Raw genomic sequence first — 18,419 nt, 5'->3', positions numbered from 1 at the left:
CTCTAATTTCAGTCTTAAGGAAGTGTTTTGAACGTTACAGATGCATTCTGAGCACTGATATTTTTGTAATTTTAGTCTTATGGAAGCATCTTGAACATTTTAAATGCATTCAGAGCAAACAAATTTCTCTAATTATAGTCTTCCGGGAGTGTTTTGAATATCATAAATTCTTTCTGAACAATGGTGTTTCTGTAATTTCAGTCTTTAGGAAGACTTTTTAACATTTTAGATGAATTCTGGACAATTTTTCCTTTTGAGTCTTCTGGGAATGTTTTCAACATTACTGATGTGTTCGGACGACTGAGGTTCTAGTAATTCTAGTCGTCTGGAAGCGTTTTGAGCATTATAGAGGCATCCTGAGAATAGAGATTTCTGAAATTTTGGTCTTTTTGAAGTGTTTTGAACATTAAACATGCTTTTTGAACAAAAATGTTTATATAATATTAGTCTTCCAGAAGTGTTTTTAATACTATAGAAGCTTCCTGAGCGATTCTGTTTCTCTTATTTCATTATTCAGGAACTGCCTTGAACATTATAGAGGCTTTTTGAATAAAGATATTCCTGTAATTTCAGTCTTCTGGAAGCGTTTTGAATATTATAGATTCATTCAGAACAATGATGTTTCTGTAATTTCAGTTTTCTCTGACAGTTTTAAACATTATAGGAACCTTCTGAACAATGCTATTTCTGTAATATGTCACCTGGAAGAGTTTTGAATATAATAGACGCATTTTGAACAATAACGCCCTTGTAATTCCAGTCTTTTGGAAGCATTTTTGACATTAAAGATGCATTCTGAGAAGTGATGTGTCTGTATTTTCAATCTTCTGGAAGCGTTTTTAACATTGTAGATGCATTCTGAATAAAGATTATTACGTAATTTTCGTCTTTTGGAAGAATTTTGAACATTATAGAGCGTTCTATACAATGATGTTTCTGTAATTTCAGTCTTCTGGAAGCATTTTGAACATTATAAATACATTCAGAACAATGACGTTTTCTGTAATGTCAGTCTTCTAGAAGCGTTTTAAAAATTATAAATACATTCAAAACAATAATCTTTCTGTAATTTTAGTCTTCTGAAAACCTTTTGAACGTTATAGAGGCATTCTAAAAAATTATGATTCGGTAATTTTAGTCTTCTGGAAGCGTTTTGAACAATAAAGATTCATTCTGAACATTGATGTTTCTGTAAATTCTGTCTTTTGGAAGCATTTTGAACGTTATAGATGCGTTCTGGACAATGATATGTCTGTATTATCACTCTCCTGGAAGTGTTTTGAGCATGATAGATGCATTCTGAGCAATGAGTGTTGAGTAATTTAAGTCTTTTGGAAGCGTATTGAACATTATAGATGCTTCTGAACAATGATTTTTCTGTAATTTAAGTGTTCTGGGAGTGTTTAGATCATAAAAAATGCATTCTTAACAATGATGTTTCTGTAACTTCAGTCTTTTGGATGGCTTTCCAGCATTGTAGATACATTCTGGACAATTATGATCTTGTAATTTTAGTCATCTGGAAATGTTTTAAACATTACAGATACATTCTGACGACTAATGTTTGTGTAATCTCAGTCTTCTGGAACCGATATGATCATGAGAATAGATCGATCAGTAATCTTAGTCTTTTGGAAGCATTTTGAACATTATGTAGGTTTTCTGAACAAAGCCATTTCTATAATTTAATTATTCTGGAATTGTTTTGAACAGTATGGATGCTTTATTAAAAAAGATGTGCTGTAATTTCTGTCTTCTGGAAGGGTTTTGAATAGTATAGAAGCATTTTGAACATGATTTTTCTCTTTTTTTCATTCTTCCAGAAGCGTTTTGAACATTGTAGATGCATTCCGAACAATGATCCTTTTGAATTTTAGTATTTTCGAAGCCTTTTGAATACGCATTCTGGACAATGATGTTTCGGTAAGTTCGGTCTTTTTGAAGCGTTTTGGACTGTATAGATGCATAATGAACAATGATTTTTCTGTATTTTCAGTTTTCTGGAAGCGTTTTGAACAAGTATATCCATTCTGAACAATGATCTTCCTGTAATTTAGTCTGATGGAAGAGTTTTGAACATTATAAATGCATTCTGAACAATGATGTTTCTGTGAAGTAAGTCTTCGGGAAGAGTTTTGAACATTGGATATCCTTTCTGAACTATGATGTCTCTGTAATTTTAGTCTTCTGGAAGCGTTTTTAACAATATACGCTTCCAGAAGACTACAGATACTGAAAAATGAAGTTTCCATAATTTAAATTTTCTGGAAGGGTTATGAGCATTATAGACGCATTCTAAGCAATAATGTTTTTGTTATTTCCGTATTCTGGAAGTGTTTTGAACATTATCCCTGGATAGGTACGCTCCTCGGACACCCCTTTAAGGGTATACTCGGACGCGAACGACCCCGACGCCAAAAAAAATTCTTGAAAAATCAGTTTTTGCAGTAACCTCCTTTTTTCTTTTGCCAAAAAAAAAACTTCAATGAATGCTTAAAACAACTGTAAAGATAAATACTACTCATTTGCAGAAAAACTATTTATTATGAATATTTTAAAAAATTAAGTAGAAAAAAAAAGACCTGACATAAAAATTCATAAAAAAAAAGTTTATACATATATACACAAATCCTTTTAGGAATTGATTCTTGAATGTTTAGGACACATCTTGATGTATTTTGGATGAAGTCAGACCCATGGAGGTGAAGGTCTGAAATGAGAAAAAAAGGGTAACTTTTTTTGGCCAAAAAAATTTGTCCAAATTTCATGAATTTTTTTGGGTACCCAAATGAAATAGGAAGTGGCTAATTTTTTTAGGGAATAAACATATGTTATCCTAAAATAGAAATATGTAAAAAAATCTTCATTATTTTGTAAATTACATTTATATCAGGGGCCATATCTAAAGGTAATTTTTTGAGTACTTAGAAATTTCGTAAAAAAATACATATATTTAATATATAATATGATATTTATGCAGGTAAAAATATACCAAAATATCACAAATTCTATAGGGAACAAGAATATATATAGATAGGGCAACTTACGCTTCGGATATCTCCACAAAATGGCCGCCAACCACACTGACTCAGACTCCCTAATCTGCCACTTGAAATGTAGGAAGGGTATGTCAATTTCAAGGTGTTATTTACTAATCTAATTATTATTGGATATGCATAAAAATTGTATGGTGAGTTGCTGGATAATTGGCGATTATTTTACGACTATAAAATTAAAATTCTGACCCAAAAAAAATTTTTCGAAGGGAAATAAAATCGAAAAAAAAAATGTAAAACAATATAATATTTTAGCTAAAAAAATTTGATGATATTCAATCAAAAAAAAGAAAACAAAATTTTCCGACAAATAAACATCTAGAGGAATCATTACTCTGTGATAGGTCCTTAGTACGTAGTAATTTTGAAAGAATTGGGAAAAAACGAAAAAATGGCAATCACCGGAAAATCGAACACATACCTATATATACGCCATATCTGGCTAAAAAAAAGATAGGCATGGGTAGCCAGATCATCTAGAAACACTTTCCAACACTATAAAAATATAAGTTTTGCGACACTACTTGCCAATTCCTTACGGTAACATGACTAAGCAAAAAAATGCAAAACAAATAAAAAGGGGCACTCGCGGAAAAATGGCTAACATTCTAATATACGGCATTTCAGAAAAAAAAAAATTCAGCCACGTGCTAGGCAAACCATCAAGGCACATTTTCCGACAAATAAACATCTAAATGAATCAATACTCTATGATAGTTCCTTAGTACGTAGTAATTTTGAAAGAAATGGGAAAAAACGAAAAAATGGCAATCACAGGAAAATCGAACACATACCTATATATACGCCATATCTGGCTAAAAAAAAAGATAGGCATGGGTAGCCAGATCATCTAGAAACACTTTCCAACACTATGAAAATATAAGTTTTGCGACACTACTTGCCAATTCCTTACGGTAACATGACTAAGCAAAAAAATGCCAAACAAATAAAAAGGGGCACTCGCGGAAAAATGGCTAACATTCTAATATACGGCATTTCAGAAAAAAAAAATTCAGCCACATGCTAGGCAAACCATCAAGGCACATTTTCCAACAAATAAACATCTAAATGAATCATTACTCTGTGATAGTTCCTTAGTACGTAGTAATTTTGAAAGAAATGGGAAAAAACGATAAAATGGCAATCACAGAAAAATCGAACACATACTTATATATACGCCATATCTGGCTAAAAAAAATAGGCATGGGTAGCCAGATCATCTAGAAACACTTTGCAACACTATAAAAATATAAGTTTTGCGACACTACTTGCCAATTCCTTACGGTAACATGACTAAGCAAAAAAATGCAAAACAAATAAAAAGGGGCACTCGCGGAAAACTGCCCAACATTCTAATATACGGCATCTCAGATAAAAAAAAAGACATGCACGTGTTAACCCAACCATCAAGGCACACTTTCTAACACATAAACATGAAAAAAAATCAATATTATACGGCAATTCCTTACTACGTAGTAAATATTTACAAATATTGAAAAAAAACAGAAATTGGCAACCGCAGTTAAATACCTAATATACCAATAACTACGTCGTATCTAACAAAAGCAAAATCACGCATGGGTAGCCAGATCATCTAGACACACTTTCCAACACTAAAAAAGCAAAAGTTTTACGATACTATTTGGCAATATCTTACGGAAAAATTACTTGGCAAAAAAATGAAAAAAAAATTAAAAAGGGGCACTCGCGGTAAAATGCCTGACATTCTAATATACGGCATCTCAGATAAAAAAAAAGACATGCACGTGTTAGCCCAACCATCAAGGTACACTTTCTAACACATAAACATGAAAAAAAAATGAATAATATACGTCAATTCCTTACTACGTAGTAATTTTTACAAATATTGAAAAAAAACAGAAATTGGTAACCGCAGTTAAATACCCAATATACCAATAACTACGTCGTATCTGACAAAAACAAAGTCACGCATGGGTAGCCAGATCATCTAGACACACTTTCCAACACTAAACAAGCAAAAGTTTTACGACACTATTCGGCAATATCTTACGGAAAAATGACTTGGCAAAAAAATGAAAAAAAAAAAAGAAAAATGGGCACTCGCGGTAAAATGGTCCTCGTGGTGATGAACGACATTTTAACTAAAAAAAAAATCATGCACATGGTAGCCAAACAATCCACCAAGACTTTCCACAACTGATAACCTATACAAGTTGCACCATTCTACGACAATTTCATAATACGTAATAACTTTGATAATTATGCAAATTACCTTAGAAGGGTAAACTCGGTCGCGCTCGACCCCGACGCGTCTCAGAAATCGGGGAAGGAGTACAGCTACAGCAATGCACATCTGGACACTACTAGAGCGTGTAGGGGAGACACCTCCTGCAGGTCGATCACCCACAAATTCAGTCACGGGGGTGAGTCACGTGAGAAAAACCTGTTTTTTTTTGACGCTCGGGGTCGCGAACGACCCACCGTACCTATCCAGGGTTAAATTTGAAAGGTACGGGATTAGAGTAAGATGACATGAATGAGATGAATGAAGTGAATGAGATGATGTGTGAATTCTGTGAGTAAGCATTAATAGTTACAGACACTGTTAAAGAGCGCATCTTGAATAAGTTTTTTGTTTTGTATTGAAAAGAAATCTAAGATTTTGAAAAGTAACGTAATTTCTTTTTACTTCACGCTCAGAATTAAATCTTTGTTTTCTAACTTTGTATAGGAATATGTGTTTTGGAAAAAATGTGACAAGTGAAAAAGAAATGATTGTTTTTAGAAGCTATTAGGCAACATGATAAAAAGAAGAGAATTTTAATTCTTATGCATATGTCCGTTTCTTTTAACTGGCGAAAACAGATAAGTAAAGTGAACAATTTGAGAAAAGGCGAACAAGTTGCCGTAGATTTTTGTTTGTTTGTGTCTAGGAATAAAGTAAATGATCGGAATGTGTGTAAAACCAGATATTGGCGATACTGTAATTTTAGCAGTAGTGTTAAGAGATTTGATAGGCTAACATGTCACCAAGGCAAACTAGACAACATGTCAGCATAACCCTTGACAGGCGCCCTGTGTGTTGAAGAATTGCTGGGTCAAGCAGTAAACTCGGATTCATGTACTGAGTTCTTAAATTATTTACTTACCTTTGAGTATTGAGGGAATCATATTAACAGAATAAACTTTTGGTTAGAAAATGATCATAAGTAGCCATACCGTTCCCCTTTATTAGTTAATTGATGTCTGCTAAGGTAATGTCATGTTTTATGTCAGATTGTGTTAAATAAAAAAGAACATGTTTTTTGGTGTCAAAATATAACGCAAAAGGTGATTTTGATTGTAATTAGGTGATTTGGTGAATCAATGAGAGAAAGTATAGTATTTTAACGGCTTTGTGTACGTTTAAAGACCAATAAGAGGCTAGTTAATTAGCCTTCAGAATTATGTAAGTATCAGTGACTTGTATTAAAGAGCACAGGAGACTCATTGCTATATACCTGTAGTTTCTGTTTGGTTTTCTTTTTCTGTTTATCGACTTTGTTTATGCCATGGTACCTGTTTTATGTATAAGTTCAGGACATGATTTTAGGATTCTGAGCTCAGTTTTCTTTTTCAGTTACGGTATTTTCTGCATGCTATGTGTTTTGAGTTTTTTTTTTCTGGTGTTTTTAGTTATAAGTTCTTTACTCGCTAATCAATATAAGAAAGATGAGTTATTTCCTATGATCCTTGTGAGTGCTATCCTTTGCAAAAGGATTTGATGATTATTGGGAAGTTTGAGTCGGTAGAGTTCGACCCATGTGAGGCCCTGTGTGTGAATGTTTGCGTTTGCATACTTGCGTGTGAGTGTATGGGACGCTCAGAGAGAGGTTTGAGATTGCGCACGATAAGGAGCAGCGCCAATAAGTTCGCAGGATAAGAGAAAAAAAAAAAGGTGGGGATTACTAAGTGAAAAGTTTTTTCTTTTTTTCTGATGGTGTCAGAGCTTTGTGAGAGAAATGTTTTTCTAGCTTATGATTGGAATTCAGTTACAATGTTCTTGTCTTGGTTAGTAGAGAGTCAACTGTTATTACTTATACTTAGGAGGATTAGGCTCATGCTGAATGTGTTTCTTTGAGTAGGCATGTATATTGGAGTTTAGATGGGTTTTGGTTGCTCGTTGTTACCGTCGTTGTGAGTAAGACAGATAGAATGATTGTCCCTTAAGTGTCTTAAGGAAGTAGGAAAGTTTTTCTTTGAGTTTTTTCTTTTCTTTGGAAATTGGTTAAGGATATTTTTTTCATTGACCTCATTGACAGGTTATGAAGAATTTGTTAAGTTCTGAATTAAGTTTGACGTATTTTGTGAACAGTTTTGACTTTAACGAAATTCTATGGCTTCCAGTTTTAACGTAAATTTACGTTTACTACTTTGTGTTTTTGTTGTTTTATATTAAACGTAGATCTCATCGGAAGGATTTTACTTATTCGTAATAGCACTAGGAAATTTCGATTTCGAATTAGTTCTCTGTGATGTGCTGTTGCACTCCCCTAGAGAGATTAGTTCACCAAACGTTTAATTGGGCTCCACAAGGCACAAGAAGAATTGGAAGAACCCAGGCCTACATGGCTTAGGGCTATAAAGTGCAAAGTAGGAGATGATGATGTGATGTGTTAGTAACGCAGGAGCCTTTGCTTGCGTGATATAGGTCAGCTTGGATCAATAAGTGTCCTAGAATGATTGCTGTTTGTTTGCCAGAGTTCCAGTTTGGCCGAGTTTGAGTACGAGCAAGAGATAAGACAACACAAGATGAGAGTATCAGGGTCAGACTGTGTGTGAAGTGTATCTGATGTGAAACTTCTGTCAAAAAGCTTGTTTTCGGTTGTGATACGAGCGTTGTGTCAGCAGTTTGCCAGGATGGGAATTGGAACGATTGGGGGACCATGAGTTTGAAAACATAACCCCGATGAAGAAGTCGTCATCAGGGCGCACTTGGGAAAAGCTGGAGAGAGAGAGAGAGAGAGAGAGAGAGAGAGAGAGAGAGAGAGAGAGAGAGACTTTCTGTACTTGGGCGTTGAGATGCCCCAAGAGTTTTTGATGTCCCTTGTTGTGAGTTGGCAGGTACTGATTAAAACTTGGGAACTTGGACATCCCTGTTGTGGATGTTGAGGAATTGTTTTCTTTTTTCAGCGTCTGGCTGGACTGGTGTTCTGTTTTGATTCTTTTTTTATGCCTGCCTGTCTCCGACTGAGGAGGGGAGAGGGGGTCAGACCAGTTGTGGTGACGAATTCTCTGCCGGTAAGGGGGGTTTAGCCCTTAAACCAAAATGTTCTATGGAGGACCGCCCACCAAGCACACAATGACGGCAGGGGTCGGGGAAACACTCCCACCCAAGGAGTAGTTCCGGGTATCCCAGGCATGCCTTACCTAATGCAAATTAGTAGCTATAATGGTACCATTTTTTTTTCTTGGCATGGATACTTGCAGAAGCCTACAGAAGTGTTCCTAGTGGAGGTATAGAGCTTTGTTTGGTTATGATACTTTTTGTTAGTATGATACAGTTAGTTAACTGTTGATGATGATGCACGTTAATTGATTTTTGGTACAGCTGAATCAAGATATTGGAATATTTTTTTTATCAATTTTAAAGATGTCTAAAACATGTTTTGTTATGTTTTAAAGATATCAGATGATGTTTTGTTATGTTTGATGATGATCTTTTCTTGTGATTTCTTTGCATATTATGACCATACTTAATAGCTGTTATTGTCCCTAACTGATAACTGTAGTGGATCTAGGTATATCCAGGAGATACGAAAATATCCATGAAGAGGGAAAATTTAGGATATATGAACATGTGTTGATTTTCCGGGGAATTTTTTTTTTTTTTTTTTTTTTTTTTTTTTGTGAGACCTCTATTTTAGGTCAATGAAGTTTTTTGCTAGCAACTATTATTTTTGGTTTGGAACATAATAAATGTATAATGTATTGTTTTTACCAGTACAATATCTTAGATCTCTTTCAGACTAAGAGTCCAATGAAGGAGCCAGAGTATAGGCTTGACATATGAGGGTATTCGCTCTCTTTGTACGATGGCTGCATTCACTAATGGACTGTAGGTTTCAGAAAAGTTAATTTCAGTTATAAATGCATTCTGAACAATAATATTTTAATAATTTTAGATTTCATGAAGCGTTATGATTAAAATAAAAGCATTCTGAACAATAATGTTACTGTAATTTTAGTCTTTTGGAAGTGTTTGGAACATTATTGAGGCATTCTGAACTATGATACTTTTGTAATTTCAGTCTTCCAGGAGTGTTTTGAACATTATAAATTAGATGCATTCTAAAAATTTGTCTTTTATTTTCAGTCTTTTGGAAGACTTCACAACCTTATAGATGCATTCAGGACATTGATGTTTATTAATTTCAGTTTTCTGGGAGTGTTTTGAACATTATAGATGCATTCTGAACAATAATATTTTTTTTTTTTAATTTCAGTCTTCTGGAAGCACTTTGAACATTATAAATACACTCAGAGCACTAATGTTTTTTTTTTTTTTTTTTTGTGATTTTAGTCTTTTAGAAACGTATTGAACATTAGTAAGCATTTTGAACATAATAGCTGCATTCTATGCAATGATGTTTCAATACTTTCAGTCTTCTGAGAGCGTTCTGAACATTTTAGATGCAGTCTGAACAATGATCTTTCCATAATTTTAGTATTCCGGAAGCGTTTTGAACATTATAGATGCTTTCTGAACACTAGTATTTTCGTAAATTCAGTTTTCTGTAAGCGTTATGAACATTGAAGATGCATTCTGAACAGTGATATTCCTGTAATTTCAGTCTTCTGGAATCGTTTAGAACATTATAGATGAATTTTGAAAAATAATCTTTCTGTAATTTTAATCGTCTGGAAGCATTTTCAACATTATTTATGCATTGTGAACAATGATTTTTCTGCAATGTCAGTCTTCTGGAAGCGTTTTGAACAGTATAGATGAGTTTTGAACGATGATTTTTCTGTAATTTCCGTTCATCTGGAAGCGTTTTGAAGATTATAGATGCATTCTGAATAATGATATTACTCTAATTTCAGTCTCCTGGAAGTGTTTTGAACATTAAAGATATATTATGAAGAGTTTCTGTAATTTCAGTCTTGCGAAAGCATTTTAAACAATAAAGTCACATTCTCAACAATGATGGTTTTGAGTTCCAGTCTTTTGGAAACATTTTGAAAAAATTAGATGCATTCTGAACGATTATGTTTCTGTAATTTCAGACCTTTGGAAGCGTTTTGAACATGATAGATGAATTCCGAGCAATGATGTTCCCGTAACTTCAGTCTTATGGAAGCGTTTTGAACATTATAGATGCATTCTGAACAAAGATCTTTTTGTAATTTTAGTCTTTTGGAACATTATAGATGCATTCTAAACAATGATGTTTTTATAATTTTAGTCTTCCGGAAGCCATTTGAACATTATAGATGCATTTTGAACCATAATAATTCTGTAATTTCAGTCTTTTGGGAGAGTTTTGTACATTATAGATGCATTCTGAACAATGATATTTCTCAAACTTCAGTCTTCCAGAAGCCTTTTCGACATCATAGATGCATCCTGGACTCTCATGTTATTGTCATTTTCATCTTCTGGAAGCATTCTGAACATTACAGATGCATTCTGACCACTGGTGTTTCTGTAATTTCTGTCTTCTGGAAGAGTTTTGAACACTATAGATGCAATCTGAACCAGTATCTCTCTGAAATTTTAGTCGCCTGGAACCGTTTTAAACATTATACATGCTTTCTGAACAAGGAGCTTTTTCTAATTTCAGTGTTCTGGAAAAATTTTGAACACAATAGATGCTTTCTGAATAATGATGTTTTTGTGATTTTAGTCTTCTGAAAGTATTTTGAACATATTAGATGCAATCTGAAAAATAATGTTTCTGTAATTTAAATTTTCTTGAAGCTTTTTGAACAATATAGATGGATTCTGAACAATGATGTATCTGTAATTTCAGCCTTCTGAAAGCGCTTAAAGCTTTATAGATGCATTCTGATCAATGATGTTTTTATAATGTCTTCTGGAAGCGTTTTGAACATTATGGATGCATTGTGAACAATGATGTATCTGTGATTTTAGTCTTGTGGAAGCATATAGAACATTATAGAAGTGCATTTTAAATAATATAGATGAATTCTGACCAATGATGTCTCTGTAATTTAAGTCTTCAGGAAGCGTTTTGAACCTTATGGATGCATCATGAACAGTTATTATCCCGTAGTTTTAGTCTTTTATGAGGAGTTTGAACATTATAGAAGCATTCTGAACAATGCTTTTTTTTCTTTTTTTTGTAATTCCAGGTTTTTGGATTGGTGTCATTGACCTTAGATTTCAGGATGCCAGAAAACTTTCAATCAATCAATCAATCAGGTTTTTGGAAGCGTTATGAACATTGTAGAAGCATTCTGAACAATTATAATTCTGTAGTTTAAGTTTTCTGGAAGTGTTATGATCAATTTAGATGCATTCTAAGCGATGAGTTTCGGTAATTAAATTCTTTTGGAAGTGTTTTGAGCACTATAAATGAATTTTAATTTAAGGAATAGGGTTTCTGTAATTTCAGTCTTCTGGAAGAGTTTTGACGTTATAGATGCATTCTGACCATTAATGTTTCTCTAATTCTGTACTCTATAAGAGTTTTGAACATTATAGATGCATTCTGAATAATGATCTTTCTATAATTTCAGTTTTTTGGAAGCGTTTTGAATGTGATAGAAGAATTCTGAACATTGATGTTCATGTAATTTTAGTGTTCTGGATGCGGTATGAACATTATAGATGGATTCTGAGCAATGAGGTTTCTGAAACTTCAGTCTTCTGGAAGCGTTTGGAACACTATAGATGCATTCTGAACAATGATGTTCTTGTAATTTCAATCTTCAGGAAGCCTTTTGATTATTATAAATCCATTCTGAGCAATGAGTTTCGGTAATATCATTCATTTGGAATTGTTTTGAACATTTTATATGCATTTTGAGATAATCTTTCTGTAATTTCAGTCTTCTGGAAGAGATTTGAACATTAAAGAAGTATCCCGAGCAATGATATTTCTGTAATGTTCAGTCATAGATCTCTGCAAAGCACTCAACAGATGCTGATTTCATTAAAATAAATATTATAACTAATTCTGCTGATAATGTCTCAGTTTTATTACACCATATCATTCTTATCAACCTTTTTTCCAACACTCACTCGCCGATTCTACAACAGTCTTCAACATAACTATGCCTCTAACTCATTCCAAAGGGCGAAGCTACATGAAACTATCGATCAATTCCGAAGAAAATTATATATATATATATATATATATATATATATATATATATATAATATATACATATATATATATATATATATATATATATATATATATATATATATAAATATATATGTATATATAGATATATATAAATATATAGATATATATATATATATATATATATATATATATATATATATATATATATATATATATATATATATATATATATATGTATATATATATATATATATATATATGTATATATATATATATATATATATATATATATAAATATATATATACATATACATATATATATATATATATATATATATATATATATATATATATATATATATATATATATATATATATATATATATATATATATGTATATATATATATATATATATATATATATATATATATATATATATATATATATATATATATATATATAATTCAATACTTCTTTATTTTACATCTCATACTTCGCGCTTTATGGTCCTTAGCTATGTTTGTGAGGTTCTTCCAATTCTTCTAGTGCCTTGTAGATCCCAGCTGAATGTTTAGTGAAGTAATCTCTTTGGGAGAGTGCACAGAGCAAGCCCAAACCATCTCAATCTACCCCTTATCATGATCTCATCCACTTATGGCACTCGAGCAACTTCTCTTATAATTTCCTTTCTAATCCTGTCCTGCCATTTAACTCCCAATATCCTTCAGGGGGCTTTATTCTCAAATCTACTAAATCCATTGAAAATTGTTTCATTCTCATACCATGACTCATGTCCATAGAGTGATACCGATCTCACTAAACTGATATATAGTCTGATTGTTATATGCAATTTTAGGCGATTTAATTTCCAAATTTTACTCAACCTAGCTATTGTCTGCTTTGCTTTTCTCAATCTTTCACTAAAATCTAATTCCTAAGACCCTGTACTGGAGGTCAGATTCTAAATAGTTAAATGATTCTACCTTATTAATCCTGTCTCCTTCCAATGATATTTCATCTTAAATTGCATATTCCATTCTCATCATCTCTGTCTTGCTTCTATTTATATTCAGTTCAACATCGTGTGATATTTCATGCATTCTGGTAAGCAAGCATTTCAAATCCTGTTGTGTTTAGCTAACAAGGACAGCATCATCAGCATACTCTAGGTCTGCTAAATTCCTATCACCAATCCAGCCCTATCCTTCTCCACCTTCTTTGACTGTTCTACACATTACAAAGTCCATGAGAAGGATAAACAACATGGGGGACAACACATTCTCTTGGAGTATTCCGCTGTTCACTAGAAACTCACTTGATAAGACTCCATTAACATTAACTTTGCACTTTGCTAGGCTCATGAACCGGCTTAATCAAATTTTCATATTCAAGAGGAATCCAATAATAATGCAGGACTCTCCATGAAATTGGCTGGTACACACTATCAAAGGCTTTTCATAGTCCATGAATACTATCAAAAGGGGATTTCTATACTCTACACATTGCTGTATAACATGTCTCAAAATGAAAATTTGGTCAGTGCAACTTCTACCCTTTCTAAATCCGACTTGTTCTTCTCTAAGCTTTTCATCAATCTTACTCTCCAATCTCTTACGAATAAGCATACTACTGTATATATTTTCAAAGCAACTGACGTAAGTGTTATGCCTCTATAATTATTGCAATTAGTCAGGTCTCTTTTTTTAGCTAATTTCACCAATACTCCTAACTCTCATTCACAAGGTTTTGCCTATTCATACCACATTCTGCAATATATGCATATATATATATATATATATATATATATATATATATATATATATATATATATATATACACAAATATATATATATATATATATATATATATATATATATATATATATATATATATATATATATATATATATATATATATATATAAATATATATAATTCTGGATATAACATTATGTTAACATGATAACAGTAATGAAACTCTCACTTTTTTATCTGTAGTAATATTCAGTCCAGATGACATAAGACTTGATGAAATATCTAAAGTGAAAGAAAGAGTTCTCATTTTCAATACAGATTGAAAATGAAGAAAAAAAAAAGGCTTTCAAAGCATTCAAATAGATCCAAACATATATAAATATATCCTTGAGATATTTTATACAAAGACCATCCTTCAAGTTTCACTCATAAAATATATGTGGATGACCTACCTTTCTATCTCTCTTTGAAGAAGGCAGCATCGGAATTTGAAGGAAGCAAATGATCGCCAGAGGGATTTGTGTCTGCTCGTCGTATAAAATTTTCGTAATCTGACTCAAGCACTAATGATTTTCTCTCACTTTTTCATATGTTCCCAATTCTAAGTAATATCTTAGTTATCACCTCATGTTACACCAAACGAACATCAAAACCACCGTTAGGTATCGATGTGAAGCACTTTATACTACTGAAATGATTCGCTTTACAAATGTAAGCCAAGAGTCTGTGACGTCACCACAGGATATCAAAGATAAGACGTCAGCTGCATCCTGCCCAGCCCGTCTCCCAAACTCCACCTCAACAACAAACATCGTCCAGTGTTGTTATCTGATGACAACACTATAATAATAATAAAGCATCAAACTTAATTGAAGATATTCACAATTAGGAAAGGTTATCGAATGCAGGACAAAGGTCTCAGACATGTTAGTACACTTTCGTCTGATTATGGTCTTTTTACACCAGTTCATATATGCATATTTTTATTCATGGATTATTATTCGTTTCCCTCATCATCACCCATGATTATTCGAATGCAGGACAAAGGCCTCAGACATGTTAGTCCACATCCTTATTTTTATGGTCTTTTGATGCCAGTTCATATCTGCAAATTTTAATTCAGGAATTTTTGTTCGTTTTTGTCATTATAATTCCATGATTAGTCGAATCCAGGACAAAGGCCTCAGAAATGTTAGTCCACTACCGTATGTTTATGGTCTTTTGGTGACAGTTCATATCTCCATATTTTTATTCATGGATTATTATTAGTTTTCCTCATCTTCATCCATGATTGTTCGAATGCAGGACAAAGGTCTCAGACATGTTAGTCCACTTACTTTTGTTTATGGTTTTTTTTATGACAGTTCATATCTGCAGATTTTAATTCATGGAATAATAATTCGTTTTCCTCATCATCATCCATGATTATTCGAATGCAGGACAAAGGCCTCGGACATGTTAGTCCTCTTCCTTCTGTTTATGGTCTTTTTATGCCAGTTCATAACTCCATATTTTCATTCAGGGATTATTATTCGTTTTCCTCATCGTCATCCATGATTAGTCGAATGCAGGACAAAGGCCCCAGACATGTTAGTCCTCTTCCGTCTGTTTATGGTCTTTTGATGCCAGTTCATATCTGCAAAATCTCATTCATGGATTAATATTCGTTTTCCTCATCATTATCCATGATTAGTCGAATGCAGGACAAATGCCTCAGACATGTTAGTCCACTTCCATATGTTTATGGTCTTTTGATGCCAGTTCATATCTCCATATTTTTATTCATGGATTATTATTAGTTTTCCTCATCATCATCCATGATTAGTCGAATGCAGGACAAAGGCCTCAGACAAGTTACTCCACTTCCTTTTGGTTATGGTCTTACTATGCCAGTTCATATCTCCATATTTTTATTCATGGATTATTATTTGTTTTCCTCATCATCATCCATGATTAGTCGAATGCAGGACAAAGGCCTCATACGTGTTAGTCCACTTCCGTCTATTTTGGTCTTTTTATGCTAGTTCATATCTGCAAATATTTATTCATGGATTATTATTTGTTTTCCTCATCATCATCCATGATCAATCCAATGCAGGACAAAGGCCTCAGACATGTTAGTCTTCTTCCGTCTGTCTATGGTCTTTTGAAGCAAGTTCATATCTGTAAATTTTTATTCAGGGATTATTATTTGTTTTCCTCATCATCATCCAAGATCAGTAGAATGCAGGGCAAAGGCCTCAGACATGTTAGTCCACTTCCGTCTGTTTATCGTCTTTAGATGCCAGTTTATATCTGCAATATTTTATTCAGGGATTATTATTCGTTTTCCCTCTCTCTCATTATTCAAGTGGAATTGAGGATTTATACACTCGCTGGATTAACTATTATGGATTTTTCCTCTACCATGGAAACAATTACATACTAATTCATCGAGAATGGGATCCGGACGCTGATTAGCGATGATCGTCTGTTGAATGATTTTTTCCTCACTCGCCAGAACTGTTATCGCAACAGGGTAAGCATAAGGGGCTTTAATGCTTGTTCTTGCGTTACATATTCTATATGCCAGTGTTTTGAAAATAATTTCAAGTATTTTAATTAATTAAATTCTTGCTAGATTGAACCTGTGATTTCTATGCAGTCTATAAATTTATTTATAAAGTATTTGACTACTCGTAGAATTTGCTATTCGTTTCTGATAATTTGAGAGCAGTTGTGATTTAGTGGTGATTTGAGCAAATATTTACGTGAGTGATTTCGTGATTAGTCAAATTGCTGTTTTCGGTGATTCGTTGATCTCAAGATTTTGATTTATATGAAAATTGTAGATTTTAGTCAGGCGATTACACTAATTGATATTTTGATTAGTGTTGAATTTTTGTTGATTTAATTTAGTTACTTTTTGTTAGTGTTGTGTTTGTTGTCCTGATTTTTCCCGTGGTTGATTCTCCTTTGTATTTTTTAGCGGATGAGTGAAAGGAAGAAGTTGTGAACCTTAAAATCTCTTATAATAGTGCATTTCGAAGACTCGTTTACGTCATTCCACCACCAGCTGCTACAGTGAAATTTATATAATTCTAAATTATGTATTCATAAATGTTTAACCATTTGAATTTAAATTTATTAAATATTTAATATGCATTTTTTCCATTTCTACCTTTTCACTTAAAAATGCAAGGTTTAATGATATGATCGCTAATATATTGCTTAGGGATCATTAGGAGTATTGGGAAGCCTTCCCACCCATATAGGACTCTCTTGACCCCGACTCTCTATTCCCTCTTTCACCCTCCTTCTGTTATTATCCATTGAAAGATATTACTTAGGGATCATTAGGAGTATTGGGAAGCCTTCCCACCCATATAGGACTCTCTTCACCCCGACTCTGTATTCCCTCTTTCACCCCCCCTTCTGTTTTTATCCATGGAATGATATTACTTAGGGATTATTAGGTGTATTGGGAAGCCTTCCCACCTATATAGGACTCTCTTGACCCCGACTCTGTATTCCCTCTTTCACCCCCCCCTTCTGTTTTTATCCATTGAAAGATATTACTTAGGGATTATTAGATGTATTGGGAAGCCTGGCCACCCATATAGGACTCACTTGACCCCAACTCTGTATTCCCTCTTTCACCCCCCTTCTGTTATTATCTAATGAAATAGATTACTTAACAATCATTAGGAGTATTAGGAAGCCTTCCCACCCATATAGGACTCTCTTGTCCCCGACTCTCTATTCCCTCTTTCACCCTCTTTCTGTTATTATCCATTGAAAGATATTACTTAGGGATTATTAGGTGTATTGGGAAGCCTTCCCACCCATATAGGGCTATATTGACCCCGACTCTGTATGCCCTCTTTCACCCCCCCCCCCCCCCTTCTGTTTTTATCCATTGAAAGATATTACTTAGGGATTATTAGGTGTATTGGGAAGCCTTCTACCCATATAGGACTCTCTTGACCCTGACTCTGTATTCCCTCTTTCACCCCCCCTCCAGTTATTATCAACTGAAATAGATTACTTAGGGATCATTAGGAGTATTGGGAAGCCTTCCCCCCCATATAGAACTCTCTTGACCCCACTCTGTATTCCCTTTTTCACCCCCCTTCTGTTATTATCCACTGAAATAGATTACTTAGGGATCATTAAGAGTGTTGGGAAGCCTTCCCACCCATATATTACTCTCTTGACCCCAACTCTGTATTCCCTCTTTCACCCTCCTTCTGTTATTATCCACTGAAATAGATTACTTAGGGATTATTAAGAGTATTGGGAAGCCTTCCCACCCATATAGGACTCTCTTG

At 33.4% G+C, this 18,419-nt stretch overlaps 1 protein-coding gene across 1 annotated transcript in view; it reads right to left on the bottom strand.

The window, feature by feature from the left end:
* Positions 1-14,653, bottom strand: part of LOC137633496 (uncharacterized) — a 97,874-nt gene extending 83,221 nt beyond the window's left edge. Inside the window, exon 1 of the mRNA XM_068365793.1 lies at positions 14,562-14,653. The gene's annotated coding sequence lies outside the window, so the exon portion shown is untranslated. The remainder of the gene's footprint in view (positions 1-14,561) is intronic.
* Positions 14,654-18,419: the final 3,766 nt, after the last annotated feature.

The sequence above is a fragment of the Palaemon carinicauda genome, chromosome 43 (genome assembly GCF_036898095.1).
Source record: "Palaemon carinicauda isolate YSFRI2023 chromosome 43, ASM3689809v2, whole genome shotgun sequence".
Lineage (NCBI taxonomy): Eukaryota > Metazoa > Arthropoda > Malacostraca > Decapoda > Palaemonidae > Palaemon > Palaemon carinicauda.
Note: the sequence above shows the minus strand (reverse complement) of the source record. Positions and strands in the feature narration are given on the sequence as shown.